At 41.1% G+C, this 16,101-nt stretch overlaps 1 long non-coding RNA gene across 1 annotated transcript in view; it reads right to left on the bottom strand.

The window, feature by feature from the left end:
• The window catches only part of LOC119154395, a 41,366-nt gene that overhangs the window by 4,081 nt on the left and 21,184 nt on the right, over positions 1–16,101 (bottom strand). Inside the window, exon 6 of the long non-coding RNA XR_005106447.1 lies at positions 14,477–14,720. This is a non-coding gene — a long non-coding RNA (uncharacterized LOC119154395). The remainder of the gene's footprint in view (positions 1–14,476; positions 14,721–16,101) is intronic.

Genomic DNA, 16,101 nt, shown 5'->3' with positions numbered 1-16,101 from the left:
AGAAAACTATTCAGACTTAAAATAGCAACCCTGGATTCCAACAGATGCACGGGCTACTGAAGTCCCAAATACTGTATCATGCTTACCTACCAATTCTTTTACTAACAGCAAGTGATTTCATGTTAGCTTTGATACTATTTTTACGCAAACATCTGGTCCCACAGCAACTTTTCATCTCATCCCAATCACAGGAAGGCTACCTTATTCTTATAAATACTGTCTCATGAGACAGCAGCTTGAAGATCTTTATGTGATAAGTAGCCTTCCTTTGCAAAGTTTCTGGTTCTTAGTGTTTCACCAGTTCTGCAGCTCCCTTGGCCACTACTTCTGGATCTGGTTTTGATTTTAAAAGAATTTGGAAAGGTATACTGATTAAAATTGCATTATTAAAACCTTCACAGCTTTTACAAAATCTCTTTGCTTCTGAATTAGCATTATGTAAACACACACAAAAAACTAATTAAAGCCCCCTTAATTTTAACAATGACTGCCTTTTGATATTGCTTCTCAAAAAAACCCTTTGTTTGACTGGCAACCATTAAAATATCTGCCCTTAAGGTTTCTTCCTATGCCTTCCCTGACAAGGTTGAAGATAAGAAAAGAAGAAGATGCTTCATATCTCCTCATAAAACTGAAAGCAAATCCACAATAATTCCTAAAATTCATTATATTACACTATATAGCGCCTTCCCTTTGTTCACACTGTCAATACATGCTGATAGCTCAGTATGAGGTAAAAGCGTTCAAGGTCCATTCACACAAAGTGAATTCTAAAAAAAATGAATGAACACAAACTGTCTGAACAACAATGAGATTTCAAACGTGCCCAGAGTCAGGCTAACACTGATCCCACTGACTTAAATGAGAGAAACATCAGGCTGAGGGCAAGTACTTTGCAAACCCCACCCGTATCACTCTACCATGACATGCAAATTTTGTGGGAAAAACATATAATGAACTCCTACCAAAACAAGAAGGAAAGAATGCTTTCCTTATTACAAGGCCTGGAGCAAAGAGCTTTTTAAGTCTGAAAAGAAAGAAATAGAGAAAGTAACGTTTGGTTAACCAAATTGGAAAGAGAGGTAGATTTTTGTTTGTTTGCAACTGGCATCACTTTAAAATCAAGGAATTTGGAGAATATTAACATTTATACCTGAATCTATGCTGAAAGTATTTTTGTCATTTTAGAGCCAAAAGTACCCTCCTGCCAAAACCTGTAAAATGCTTTAAAAAAACCAACCAACCAAACAAACAAACAAAAAAAACCCCCAAAAACCACCAAAACACAGAGAAGAAAAAAAGCACCTTCCAAATGGAATTCACAATTCTCATGGATAGGTGATCATCAGCTCCAGTTAGTCCCTGGCAGAGGAGTCTGAGCAAGAGCAATAGACTCAGTGCATCCAAAAATGTTTAGTCTAGACTAAACCATGTCGGAATTCTCCACAGACTAGACCTCAGCCCTCTGGATCGTGGACAGCCATCTATATTGGCTCCAAACAACAACACAGCCTGGGTCCTATTCCAGGCTTCGCTCCCGCCTCTCCTTGTCTAACCCTATTGCTATTCCCCCTCTCGACTCCCCAGGCACTCAGGGCAACACGTTAAGAAGCTGTTGACTGTTGCAAGTATTTTAAGCCTGGTTAATGAATGTAGGTAATTCTCCGTGCCCCACACCCCTCCCCCCCATCATCCGTACAGTAAGTATGTGAGCCAAGCCCAAAATAATAAAACCAGAAAAGCACGTTCATCTGCTAGTGAGCAGCCAGAACCGACTGTTGCCAAAAAGAAAAGAGTCTGGAGCTGCTCTTTATAAAATTTTGTCAGCACAATTAGTTCTGAAATATGCTCTGAAAATGTGGAACTTGGCCCATATGTCACGGCTCCTCTTGTGTAGTTAATATCTTATTGAGAGGGTCTGAATATAAACTCAGTCCTTTCATCTACAAGCCTTTCCTGTGCAAAGGGTTCAGATGGTAGTTAAGGATTGCCTCCCTTCTCAAGCTCATTCCTAAGCAGAGTCTCTCCGACAGTAGATGGTCACTGGCTGCAGAACTCCACCACCACCATCCCCGCAGCGACACGCTTCCCCAGGACACTGATGACACTCAGCAGAACCCGCAGGGAGGGCTGACGTTGGGTTCTGCGGAGCCAGGCAGGCTCCTTTACACCCCCAGCTAGAACAGCTGGGCCTGGACTTGCAGCCAGGTTAGTCTTTTGGACCTCTCAGAGCACGGCAACGCTATCTGATACCCCTACTTTCCCCTTCTTGGTATCTCAGTGAAAGATTCTGCCATTTCACCCAATATCTACCTGCAGCAACAATGAAGCAATGCTGAAGTAGTATTTTTCTTTCTTTGTACCAGGAATTGGCCACTGGCATCAGCAGAGAGAATCTGGCATCAACAGTGTGCTCCATTTAAACTGCACTCATTCCTCCAGCAAAGCAAAAAAGAGACCATAAAATGTGAATACGTGGTAGCCTTCGTTTACACGTATTGCTTGAATTGCACCTCTTCTTTGGGAGTATTCAGGCACAGCTCCAAGTTTCTGAGTGCATTTTCTCATGACTCCAAGACCAATTTATTGGTCACCAAACTCTGAGAAAGCTCAGTTTGGTGCAGAAGGTCCAGACCCGAAATCTATGGCAGAAACCCATCACCAACATGCTGTCATACAAGATACATCTACATTTATTTTTGCCTCTTACTTAACTCTTGTCACCAGGCACATATATTTAAGGAATGAAAGGAACAGAAACATAATTAACTCGATCTCGTTGTCCATTCCCTGCATTTTTATCACTGGAGGGCCATCCTGGCTGATTCTTGAAAAGCATTCAAAACCACCCAAGAAAGGAGAGGGCAGAGGAAGGACATCTGGAAAGCAGAAAGACTTCAAAATGTAGCTTTTGGTAAAGCTTGTATTCAAAACACACCCAAAATGCACAGGAAAAAAGAACATTTCCCTGTGCTGGTCTCATCAGCCGTACAGAAACAACTCCCCACCAAGATATTCAGGAGTGCTCAGTCCCATGTAAATACTGGAATGACATCCAGTGAGAGGTATGGAGGTTTCTGGAAAGCCAGCTGTCTCCACTGAAATGCCTACATGCTGGAAATCCAACACGTCCTTTGTGAACAATCTCAATGCAACAGCAGGAATGAGAGCTCATTTTTTCCTTTCTACTGAGACCAACCAGATAGGTAAAAAAGAACAGACATTTAGATGGAGTGATATGATTAACTCCAAATAAATGACTTGGGCAGAATTGAGAGGTATGAGACACAAACCTGCCCACCCAGAGATGAGCTGCTCTAGCCAGCTCCCATCTATAATTATTTAGGACTCAGAAAATTATTTTCCCTCTAAATTCCAAGAAGAGCTCAGTCTGCTAAACAATCCCAGACTGGTGTTTTACACATCAGCAAGATCATGCACTTAAGAAAATGCAGTGGTCAGAACCTTCTTGTAAAATACATAAGAAAGTAGTAATATGTGAGGTCACACAGTTTTACAACAGGAACTATCCCTCAAACATGTGGTGAACAGGCTGGTAATTTTAAAGGAGTAGTATTAGATCAGTACTGAGTATTTTGAAATTTTATCCTTCACGAGGCAGTTAAAATAATTTTCACTGGATGCACATAATTCATTGCACTTGCACCAAACCATGAACTTAATCCGTGATGATTTCCCAAGATCCTGTGTAAAAGAACTTAGATGTTACAACATAAATTAAGGTAACAGCAGGCCCTTAGCAGTCTGTATGTTTAATGTAGTACCAAAAATAGCTCTTGGAAATACAGGTTTTACATTTTCACAAATAAATTGTTCTAAGCACCAAAATAGCAGGGGTTTAAGCAGATTATTTTTTTTTAAGCGACAACACAAACATCCCCACTGTCCCCCAAAGCAGCATTATGGCCACAGCCTCGTGACAGATGAAGCAGAGTTGGGGTGGATGGAGCTTTCTGTCCCTGCAGTGCTCCAGCAAGGCAGCTGCGGTGGCTGAGCTTTAACAAAAATGAACCAATTGTGGTGACAGTAGCACAGTGCTGCGCCATCATCCTCAATCTGATTTCCTTAGGCTAAATTAATTCTCCTGAAACACCATGGATTGAATTACACTGGACAGAAGTTCTTCTTTACAACAGGTGAAATGTATTTATTAGTCCACCGAGTTTTGCGGTAAGACAACATTGACCTTTCTGATAGAATCTGTTTGTTTGGTTTTGTTTTGGGTTGTGGTTTTGGGTTTTTTTTGTTAATCTTAACAGTGGCACAGGGTATGACTAATGGTAGCTTCAAATCTAAAAAACCCCTTTTTTCTGAAAGAAATCAGATAAATTTTCTGAAAGCACTATGGTTTTAATATTGTTATTTTAAGATGTCTTCAGCTCAGCCAGGAAAACATGGAGATAATAAAGCCTTCACAATGAGTCTGCTTAGCCTGTCTCATGATGGATCATTAATGGAACAGGTAACACAGTCCCAGCTGCAGAACCTTTATTACTAGTAGTAATGGATTTGCCAAAAATAAAGTGTCTTAAACATCCTAAGACACATTTGTAAGAGTAGCTTTTTCATTTTTGTTTCTATTTCTTTCAAATTTTCAGACATATAGCTAATTAATCTGCAAGCTAAACAAGCTTTAACTGAGCAGTAAAGGAGGTGAAGCCCGGTACAACAACAAAACATACAGCTGCGTTTGCACAGATGAGAATGTTACTTGCAAATTTTAGTTGCCGAGACTGAATAACAAAGAATTTGTGAAATCTTCTGGTTGGTATTTCACTGTTAAGACTCTGGAAAGTTCCAAGAGGTGAATTGTGAAACATGTTTACCAAATTCCCATTCTTAGTTACAACCACGTGAGCCACCAGTAATAATTTCAAAGAGTATTTTGGATTTGCTGTTGTGAACTAGGCTAGGCTGGCACTGTGCACTTTGCTTCCATCTTAACTTTTCTAACATATGAGGATACCTAACATAAAAAGTATATATCTAAGATGCTTTGTCTTAAAGGGTAGGTTTGCACCCTGAACGTGATGGTTTTGAAAAGTTCAGTACTCACATGCCTATTCTAATCTTTTCAAATTGAGACTTTGCTGAATTATATTATTTCCTGGGAAAACAAGCTCTGAATAACATTTTCAGAATGTTGAATGAATGCATTTATTTTGCTTATGGGATGCATTTAACCACTCACACTAAAAAGGTGTCACCAGGGGACACAGGTGTCATTATTAACCAAGCAGCCATCTCTAATTACAGCATCACAGCCGTCACCCATCACTATCTCTAGTGAAGCCAGAACAGATGCATGAAGGGCTTCTCCTGGGATTTAAGAGTCCTTGCAGGAAAAAACAAAAATACATCTTGAAGCAATCAGGCAAAGGATCGTAACTCTAATTTAAAGAAAACCATTGGCAAATTAAGTATATTAGTTAAGCAAACTTCCCTAAGGAAACAATATCTCGTTTTCTTAGACTTACAGGCTTATCCACTCGCCCCGGGCCAGAACAGACAGCTTCTACAGACCAGCTGTTCTCACATTTTTAGGGCAGCGTCTGCCTTCTTTTTTGTACTAGTACCAGCCCTGGCCCCGCTCACACCTACCCACACACACAGCCTGCCCTAAGCCTCTACAGCATCAGTCACCTACACGTAATGACTTACGCTGCCAAGAAAAGAAACAAAGCAGAAAAGATTCCCATCACCACTTTCTGCGCAAGCCAGCCTCGCCTGACTTCCCCTCTTGTGTACTGTGAAGAAAGCATCATGCTTCACGTGGCTGCCAGAGAAGAAGGGACTTCCAAGACTCAGACAGAAGAGTGGGGAGGGGGAGGACAGAGGCCAGCTGGAACTTCCTTGGAACCCCCCAGCCTCCTCTGCAGCATGCTTCTTCCATAACCTCTTCTTCCTCTGTCCAGGGAATCTCCCTGGTTCTTCCCTCCTTAGCCATTTCAGAAACAGATGCAGAGACACTCTCAAAATGTGTGTGCAAATCAGCGTGTACATCAACAGTGCTATTCGCACCCACAGCACCACGCTGGCGCTGCTCATTCAATGGCATTTAGAAATGTGCTGCTTCATCCACATGTTCCTCCTGGGCAAAAAAAGTCCAACTGTGTCACTACAATGACAGCAAGAGCTCTTTGTCACGAGCACCCAGTATTCATTCATTCATAGGGTATTTTGTACGTTATAGCTCTAGAAATGCAAGTTCCAAACGATCTTTGCATGTAAAGACTCCACTCAACAGCACACTTAGCCTTGTGGCCACTGCAGCGGGGCAGGGTGTCCTCACCAATGGCTAGCTGGGTGACCTGGGGCAGGTCACTAAACCTGGGCATCTCACCTCTCTTACAGCAGAGGCTGCCACCAAGCTCAAAGGGACCTTTGCGAGACTGCCACATAAACCCTGAATTTCATACTATTCCTACATGAACAGAAAGGATAAGAGAGGACTTGTTACAATATAAATTCTCCAAGCTCCCTACAACAGACCCAACTCTGAGGATGTACACAAAGTTCAAATACATAAAGAACTGGAGTGCATGTTAGCCTAAAAAGCCAAACCCAAATCAGTAAAAAAGCTCCTTTGAAGTCTGAAGGAATTTAGGAAACCAGAAAGGCTACTCCTGTTATGCTTCCAAGCCTCTCAAAACCAGGAGTTGTTAGTAATTTCGTTCACCAGCAATTTCCAGCTTGATTTCTCACTGAAAAGGTGCACATAAATTTAATCCAGAGTCAATTCCTAAATTATAGCTTTATAAATATCTGTTACAAAAATAAAAATAGCTTAAAATCTGTCATAAGCTTTGGAGTTACCTTTTCCAAGGAGCAGTTTAAACATCCAGGGCAACTTCAACACACTTTCCTGTGGAGTATCTATAAATTTGATTAAAGATTACCTAAAACTGGCCACACATTCTTTAGTCAGGTTTCATGATTTTCTGGGTCTAAGCAGGAATATTAGGAATGACAAGACAGTCTTACTACCAAAAACTAGAACACTACAGGAGAGTTTTCTATTTTAACATGCACATATGGAGAGACGTGCATATGAGCAACTTCACTGGGATATATCTGTGAAGAAACAATGATTAGGTAATTTCTCTCTCACATTTTCAGACCATCATTTATTTCATAGTGAGGATAACCATTCTCCTTTCCCTTCAGCTGCTCCTATGACAGCACCTATGTAATTTCTACACATCTGGGAAGGGCCTTATTAGTTCCTATTTGAACTTAGGATGCACATGAGTCTAACTTTCTCATCTTTCACTGGCAGAGCTTCTTTAATAATATTCAGTGTAGTCTAGGCCCAGTGTATACTCAAGTAATGACACTGGAATACTGTTTCCATGAGCAGCGTCTTGACAGCAAGACAAGGCTGCCAGAACAGTGGAGTGGAAAGACCGGCATAGTGTACTGAGTAGTATCTGTTAATTTTATACCTCTCTTTTTCCTCACACAGCAAAGTAGTAATGCAACTATTCTTTTAATAAAATTAATATATTAAAGCCCATGGAAATAACAGTTACCTTTCCATGCCTACCGTGGAGCTTTAAAAATGGAAGAGAAGCCCAGATTTTCACTACAGCCCTTGCAGCACTGTCATCAAGCTCAGAACTGGACCTACCGCACCCACAGCCTACTTACACACAGACGTCAACAGTAACAACTCACTATCATATTCCAATAATACTTCCAAACATACAAATAAGAGTAAAAAAAGAGCCTGACTTACTCCTCTCTTCATCAAGTACAGAAGCATTCTCGCTGTGAGGTTTGGTTAAAAGCCAGTTCAAGGAAAAGGAAAAGAAAAGGAAAAAAAGGGCGGGCAAGAAGGGCAAGAAGGGCAGGAAGGGTGGGAAAAAGAACCATTATCTGACTACAACTGTAGGAACATACTGAATGCTAAACATTTTGAAAATGTGCATCTTAATAGTAATAGCATCTCCTCTTCAGAAAGTGGTATTTTTGGGCCAACAATGCAGAAAACGAGTACTACACTAGTCCTACTAGTTTCAAGTTGATTACAGAGAGCCTCATGAAGTCCTAAATTCTCCAATGAAACCAATGCTTTAAGCTCTTCATTTTTTATTTCAAGCAGCCTGACTTTTAAAGAAAGGATTGTGACTTTGTATGACTTAAAGGATTCCTGTTTTCATCATCTGGGAATCTAAGTGAACTACTGAAAGCTCTTCTCTGAATTTTCAGATCTAACTGCTTCTCCCGACAACATCACAACTCATCTAGTGCTGTAGCTGGGTTCTGATCCAAAACTCATCAACATCTGACTTGAGGGTGCTGCCTGTGGAAAGGTTAATGGGACTGACTGGTAGAAAGCAATAGCTGGTCATGGTTTCTTCTACTTTCACTATGCTTTCTCATTTCTTTTACTATTCCCAGTGCTAGCAACTTTAATCAACACTACTCAACAGCACACCCCCGAGAAAACGCAGCAGCATTTCCTTCTTAGCAGCTAAACAAGGTGAAATCTCACTGCTTCTCTAATGATGTCCGCTACAAGGTATAAATCAATCGGAGGGAAGAGTGACCTCCAATGGACAGATGTATGAAGGAACTGCCATTCCAGACCACATTACATTTCCTTTCAATAGGTTTTGCTTAGCTTTTCTTTCTAAAACGAAGATTCCAACCAAGAGGTGTAATCAGCACATCGAAATGCACATTTCCAGAACATGTTGTTGATCAAATTTTACTCTGCTGCTGGATAAAACATTGAAAGTTTCATTTCTAAGAGAACTTTTCCCTGGTATTACTGTAAATCTATTGGTATCATGAGATAATAAAAACACTATACTATGGGGAAACATCTTTTACTTATTTGCTAGATCCTGTTAATTTACACTGACACATTAACATGAAGTAATTTAAAATAAAGAAACCTACAGCATGATGCTTCTACGCAGACCTCACAGCACCATGGCTACATTCACTCAAAAAGCCTCGATGCACATTGTCTCTAGAGGCAACATCCTTGGCATCACTAACATTCCCTGTGTCAAGACAGGAATGAGTTCAGTAAATTCACCCCAAGCAAAACTGTGTCTGAGGATGTTCACCAACCCCAAAAGAACACACAGTTCTTTATTTGCACTGTTGAAGCCTGTAGGACTAGTCTCTCATGTCTGAAGGTGCTTCAGAATTCAAGCTGATGCTCATAAAACTTGGCAGATTTACCCCTCAGAAACCTGGCGCCTTCCAGTGTGACTGTGAACTTGACCCTTACCACTGCTGCCACGTCCCACTCTACATTCACCAAAAGATGCACTGAGAGAGGATAACTAACATTACAAACCAAATAATTTTTCTGGTTTGGTTGGTTTGTTTTTTTCTCTTCCATCTGCCAAACACAACGGGTGACTTCCATGATGTGCACACTGTACTGCCAGGAAAAGAGTTTGAGGCTTCCAACAAATTTCCCAAGACCACAGATCTCTACCACCAGCTGTTATTGCAGGTAGAATGACCGGTGCCACTGCCAGTCAAGGGCTTGGGCTTCCTGACGACTTCAACCACCTCCGAGCAAGATTTCCAATTTTAATTCAAGCCATGAGAGGCTCAGATACCAAATGATAGCTATCAACTTTCTTACTATATTTAAAATATTTGCAGGGGCTGAGGTATACGGGTAATTTAAAGCATACTGCAGACTTGTGATGATTCTTGTCATGCAGATCATGGTGGTGCCCGTACGTAAACGCACAACATTTACATCTCCGTGGAACCGCCGCTTATGGCTAACTGTGATGCCTATTCATTGTAACATGCAATGGTTACTGCATTACAAGTCAAACCTCCATCACGTGTTTTTAACAGTCGCACAGAGCTGCCTGTCACCTACGTGCCAGGAACCCACTCGGCAATCCTGTCTGAACTGTAGCCTATCTTTTGGGGAAAAAAAACTCAGCTCTCTTTGGATCAACTGTCCCAACAGATATCAAGACAGAGCAGTCAGCACAGTCAACCTCCCGTGCACGAGAAGTTGCAGGACTGAAGACCCCCTCCCTCCTGTCCCTAACAGACTATGTCACTATTACACTTAAAAACCCAGTAGAAGTGGGGTGTAACCCGTGCTTGGTTGCCTGCTGGTTCTTCTGTTTCCTTTTAACACTGTGGAACTGCCAAACTACCGGGCAGCCCATCGGCCAGTGTCTTGTTCGAGGCACTGAAACATAAAGCTCCCTCCTGTCTGCGAGTCGTCTGCCGCGCATACGGAAACCTGACATATGGTGTCTCTAAAACTGAGCACCACTGTCCAGACTCCACACGATAAACATTCCCAGATGCAGAAGCCTCAGACCATACCAGGAGAAATGCGAATCAAACAGATGAAGATGCCCGTTGAGGTCTCTTCGCAAAAACAGTGAACCAACACATACAGGGCCTTAAGTTAAACCAGACCAGTGTAGCGATGCAATTAAAAAAAAGAGCTTTACGACTCTGCATACTACTTACGTTTGCCAGCACAAGGCTAACTGCTCATCGCTTGGGTGCCAGGAGAAAATCCTGACAGCATTTTTTTAACCTTGTTTGCACTTAAAAATGCAAATGACACTTTGCTTTTTTTTTTTTTTTCTGACTGAGTGCCATGTAAATAGCAAGTCGTGGATTTTTATTTTTATTTTTGTTTAATAAAAAAGTGCAACTTTGTTTCCTCTATTCTGTTTAATTCTTTTTTGTGTTTATAGGATTCTTCAGCAGGGAAAAGGCCAGAGAAACTGAGATTTCATTCAGGGAATTGGTTCATTCTCATTGAGTGTTTTACAGAATGGCACAGAAAAAGATTGAAATGGTTATTCCCCGAGGACAGTGATGTAATATTCTTGCACGCATTGATGAGTATCTCAAGAATCTAATCCTCAAGAGGAAATAATAGTATTTTTTTTCTGGCTAAACTTCAGTGGTTACTCTTCTGAGGACTATGAGATCTACATTCAAAATGAGATTTCTTTCACGATGATTTTTCTTCTTTAAAAGCAAAGAATGCAAAATAAATACTTAATCTCTGTTGGACTAAACTTCGTTATTTGCAGGATTTTCCATGTTCACCAGCACACTTCTTAACCCACATTTATCCCTTATTGCTAGCCCTTGCAACATTACCATGCCCTGGCCAGGAGGTAACCCAGTTTGCTCACACGCCTTTGCTTCAACCCTGAGGACACTGTCTGATTACTCACTAAGGGAGCAAAAACTAAACTACCATGCTTTATTTTCCTCAGAACTCAAATTTATTTCACACAGTGTGAAGTTACTACATGAATTCCCTGTACAAGGGGGACTTAATTTACAACAAGCCAGCAAAGATGAAATCAGGATTCTCTATATTCCTTTGTTGCAAGAAGTGAGAAAACAGCAGGATGCATTTAGGGCTCAAAAATCGTCCCCATGGACCAATCTCTTACTTCTTGCAATAATGAATCCCTAAACTCTCTGTTTCAGCAAAGGGTACCAGATCCATCGACAGTGATTACCCTCTGCTCTTTCAACATCAGTTCTTCCCTATTCACAACAGAGCTCAATTACATGTTGAACTTCAGCACTTCAGTACTTTTTTTTTTTCCCCCAAACAGGAGCATTATTTCTGGTCTTCTTTCCAAAAGAAAGGATACTTATGGATTATCTTGCCTGCCTGTGCCCCTATTCCCACTCTCCTTTTAAACCCACTGGCAAACCTTAACCAAATTTAGAGTTGGAATCAAAGCCTCAAAGTTCTGATATATTTTGTAAAAATCAGCAGCTGACACAGCAGAGACCCTATCAGTTCCTCCATTTCTTAACTTACATGGGCAGAAGAAAGCAGCAATTTTTACTTGTTCCTATAACTACGAAATTCAGAAAGATTCAGCAAATGAAGCAAAGCTGCTCAGCATGGGACCCTGCCCTGCCAGGTTGGGTTCCGTAGGGATTCTCTACACAGCAGCATCAGCCGAAGCCCTAGTGCCAAAGCTACTTGTTTTGTGTTTATGCAGCCCCTTGTATGCTTCAGAGGAATGACTTCTGATTTCAAAGCAAGAGAAGATCCAGGTTCAAATCAGTTTGATTTGCTGTTATGCCTGCTGGCAGACAAAAAACGTAGCATACCTGCAGAGGCACTCATCTCCCTAAATTTGGGATACTTCCAAGTCATTGTGTTCATTCAGAAGGTATTATGACCATCCTCATTCGAAACCCGAAAGATGGGCAAATATGTTCTGTAATTGTAAAATGCTTCAGCTTCTGTACTGAGAGACTAAGGGAGACTGGAAAAGTTAACAAATTAAATGGATTTTGCTCAGGTTTGCTAACCATGCCTCCACACTGTGACCCCTTCCAAGGAACTTCAATGTATTGTAATGGAAGGGGATGAAGGAAAAACCTTGATGCGTTTATAACAAATAAATAGATAAACAAACAAAAAAACCAACCAAAAAACCCCAAAAAACCAAAACCCAAGCAGCTCCATTTTAATCATGAAACACTGAAAATATTCTGCATACTGGTATAGCCGTGACAGTTCAGTGTCTGCTCTTGCTTCCACAAATGCGGAACCACCATCCCAACTACCGACACTTTGGTGAAAAAGGGTGAAGGATATATTCCTCATTAAACTATTGCTGTGCCAGCCTGTATAGTGTTGAGGGTTTCTAATCCTACTGAACCCATGCTGACACACTAAAAGAAGGGTCCTCCTCTTCCTCCTGCTGACAATTATGCAAGCAAGCAGCTGGCGCATCGCACTGCATCCTATTCCTGAAGGGCTTCTGCCTCCCAAAAGGTGGGATTCAGGCCTGCTACGCAGCAAACGCTCTTCTAATGAAACGGTGGATCAGAAAAGGTTATCACAACATTGCCTTTCAGCCTCTTATTCTAAAAATGGAAAAATCCCTGGACACTTCTTGGGAATGTTAATCACTGCTGAGGAGGAAACAAAAAAATTTAAAAAAAAAAACACATTTCCTTACTGATAACCTACACTCCAGCCCTGGTGTGATTATAGGTCTGCAGCTCCCCAGTGCCCTTGAGAAATGGACACGTCTGTACTTTCTGGTAGAATTCTTTCCCTTACAGTTTGGTAGGGGGATACTCAACTTCAGGAAAACCAAATCAGTTTTATATTTCTGAATCTAGTTCCAGAAATTAATAAAGCTGAATTTGTTTTGTGGTTTCTATAAGAGTTCTTAATTTATTGCTGTCAAATTTGTGTACAGATACTGTTAAGAACAACACAGCTTCTTCATCCAAACAACAGGAAAAAATAGGTGAAGTCTTAAATGAAAAAACCTAATTATTTAAAAACAGGTGACATGCTTTGAAACAACTCTGTGGGTTGTTGGGGGTTTTTTCTGTTAGAAATCCATGCACACATATTACAACCAAACCCAAAATAACAGCCTTCTCAATGTAACCTGATTTAAAGCTCTAGTGGTTTAAGCTTAATCAGCCATGTGCCACAGATACTAAAAATGTCATTTTAAGCAAGACACAGGAAATACAGCTTAGAAATACACTCTTAGTATTTTTGCCTCCAGCCTTACAAACATTTGTGCCCATTTACAAATTTATATGTATGGGTAGTCCACATAGCTCAAGCCATCATCCCGTGCAGGAGTCAGGAACTGCTTCACCAAACCAAAGATGATTATTAAAGGACATCTTTGGGTCATTTAAGACTGTGGAAGAGCATCTTTGTGAATTGTGTAACGTGCAGAAATCATGATCAAACACTGCAAACTCCCAGGCTGTACATGCCTCTTCACAAGGCAGATTTGTCTGTGGTGTGAGTGAGTCTCTGCAGGTTAGATTTAGCTACAAGAAATACACGGAGTGTAGTCGCTTATCTGAGATTGTCCAGACTCTAACGGCCTGGAAATACACAAAGCAGTTCTGCAAGATCAGATTTTTCAAATGAAAATTCCAGTACCGGTTGTGTTTCAACCTGGCTGGAAATCTCTCCAGCACAGATTCTTTTATGCTGGTTTAATAGTTTGAGTTTCAGCTGAAATCTGGAATTTTAAAAGCATACACAGACTTTTTAAAATTTTCCTTTAAAATCATAAAGCACATGGATTTGGGTGTGATTTGAACGGTGACAAAAAAAATACAAACCTCAACTGTTTAGCAGTACTTTGCCCTGTCACTGTCACACAGCTCCCAAGCCATGCTTGAGGACTGAAGCATTTATCTTAACACTGTCATGCCATTTCCCATCATAAATACTTTCAACAAGCTGGACATACATCAGACCCCAAGACCTATCAGTAGAATGACACTCCTTTGAAGGCAAGTCTGATAAAAACTGACAGTCCTCAAAGTCAGACCTCTTTATGTATCCTTAACAGTGAGTTATTCCCCGCTTCCCCCACCCCACAATAGGATTCTACTGGGTCATAAGAAACTATTTGGAAATTATATGTTATCATATTACAATATTTCATTCCAATAATATACTTACTGGACACTCTCTGCAGAATATAGACTGCTCCAACAAAAAGCCCTCGTTCCCTTACCTTCTGCTTAGATGCAGAGTTTCTTGTGAAGCCAACAGGAGTAGTGGTGCATATAAAGTGATGCATGAAACGCGATGAACTGAGGGAGCTATTTACGTATGCCTTGTAAGCTCTTTTCGGTATTAGGCTCGCTCTTTCTGTGCAGAAGCAAAGTTGACTGTCAGATGGGTTTGGCTGCTTTCTCGCATTCTGTGTAGGAATAACACGAAGAATTGGGGATTTTGATGGTCATCCATGGAAATAAAGCATTCTTGCACGGGATATGGCTGCTAACTGGTTTTTAATTTTGAAACCTAAGCAGACAACAACTAAGAACAATGGAAGATTTTTTTTCTGTCACTCACCAGAGAGGAGCAGGACAGAAAAAGACACCTGGGGCAGGATGAAAACAGCTGGGGAAAATGGTGAATAACCCTGTGTTATGAAAGGAAAGACAGACAGCATGGGGGGCTTCAGTATTCAAAAGCACCCATGATTAAAAAAAAAATTTAAAAAATTACATTGTGCTCACATTACAAAATCTTCATGGCAAAGGCTGTTGATGTCACTGCATAGATTACCCAGACTAAAACACTAAGTTAAAGAAACTAATGGTCTTAGAAAGAAGACTTTGTATTTTCCAACAGCTTTGACGCTGACTTTTTTTAAGGGGTGCAACATTCTTATGAATGTAGAGATATTTATACGTTGGAAAAATGTTATTGGCTGGGCCAGAAGAAGTTCTTTAGTAACAACAAATGCTTGGCAGAAAATAGCAACGCGCCATCCCAGAGATCAGAATTTAACTGTTACCACTCACATCTGGGACAACCAGCTATTACCACTGTATTTGAAATGTACTGCTTCAAAGACATCGCTGTTGTTTTTTTTTTTGAGACACACTTTCCAGCACTTTGAGTTTAGGACCTGCAACTGTCCCCAAAATGCTCGAGCCTTACTTAATATCCTCATCAAGTGTAAAGGTTTTCAAGAGCTTTGGTTTCAAGATGTTGCAGTGAGCACTGCACTGGAAAGTAAGGGCTACAACTCATTTTCTAAAACCTGAATCTTATTTAGCTGCTCTACTAAAGTCCATTTGAAAATCCTGGAACCACTGACAGATGCTTAAAACTCCTGAAAATGCCACTCCGTAATGCTGGTTTAGCAGAACTGCAGGCAAATACCTGAATTCAGAGAAACGTGGGACACTGGAATGGGGAATTTTTGGTTTATTTTTTTTCCAGCTGCCCTACAGAAATTTAAAAGTGCACGCCTGAAGACAGGATTGCTGAAAGGAGAGCACACTCCACTGCTGGCTTCCAGCATAGGCAGCCCTAGCAATAAAGGCACGGCAACACGGACTCTGCTGCCACGCCTCCAGCACGTCCATCACACTTCTGCTTGTGGCATGAGTGCAGCCCAGGACTAATGGCCTTGTAGCATATGCCCCGAAATCTTCTGGAAGCTGACCCCATTTTCTGCTCTCACAAATTGCCTGAAGGGCCAAGTTTGATTCCTTGGCCAAATGACACCTAGCAAGGTGCCCAAGAATAGGTACAGGGAAGGGAGGCAGGAGAATCAGTGCTTTTCC

This window comes from Falco rusticolus, chromosome 1, assembly GCF_015220075.1.
Source record: "Falco rusticolus isolate bFalRus1 chromosome 1, bFalRus1.pri, whole genome shotgun sequence".
NCBI classification, from domain to species: Eukaryota; Metazoa; Chordata; class Aves; order Falconiformes; family Falconidae; genus Falco; species Falco rusticolus.
This window is presented reverse-complemented; position numbering and strand designations above follow the sequence as displayed.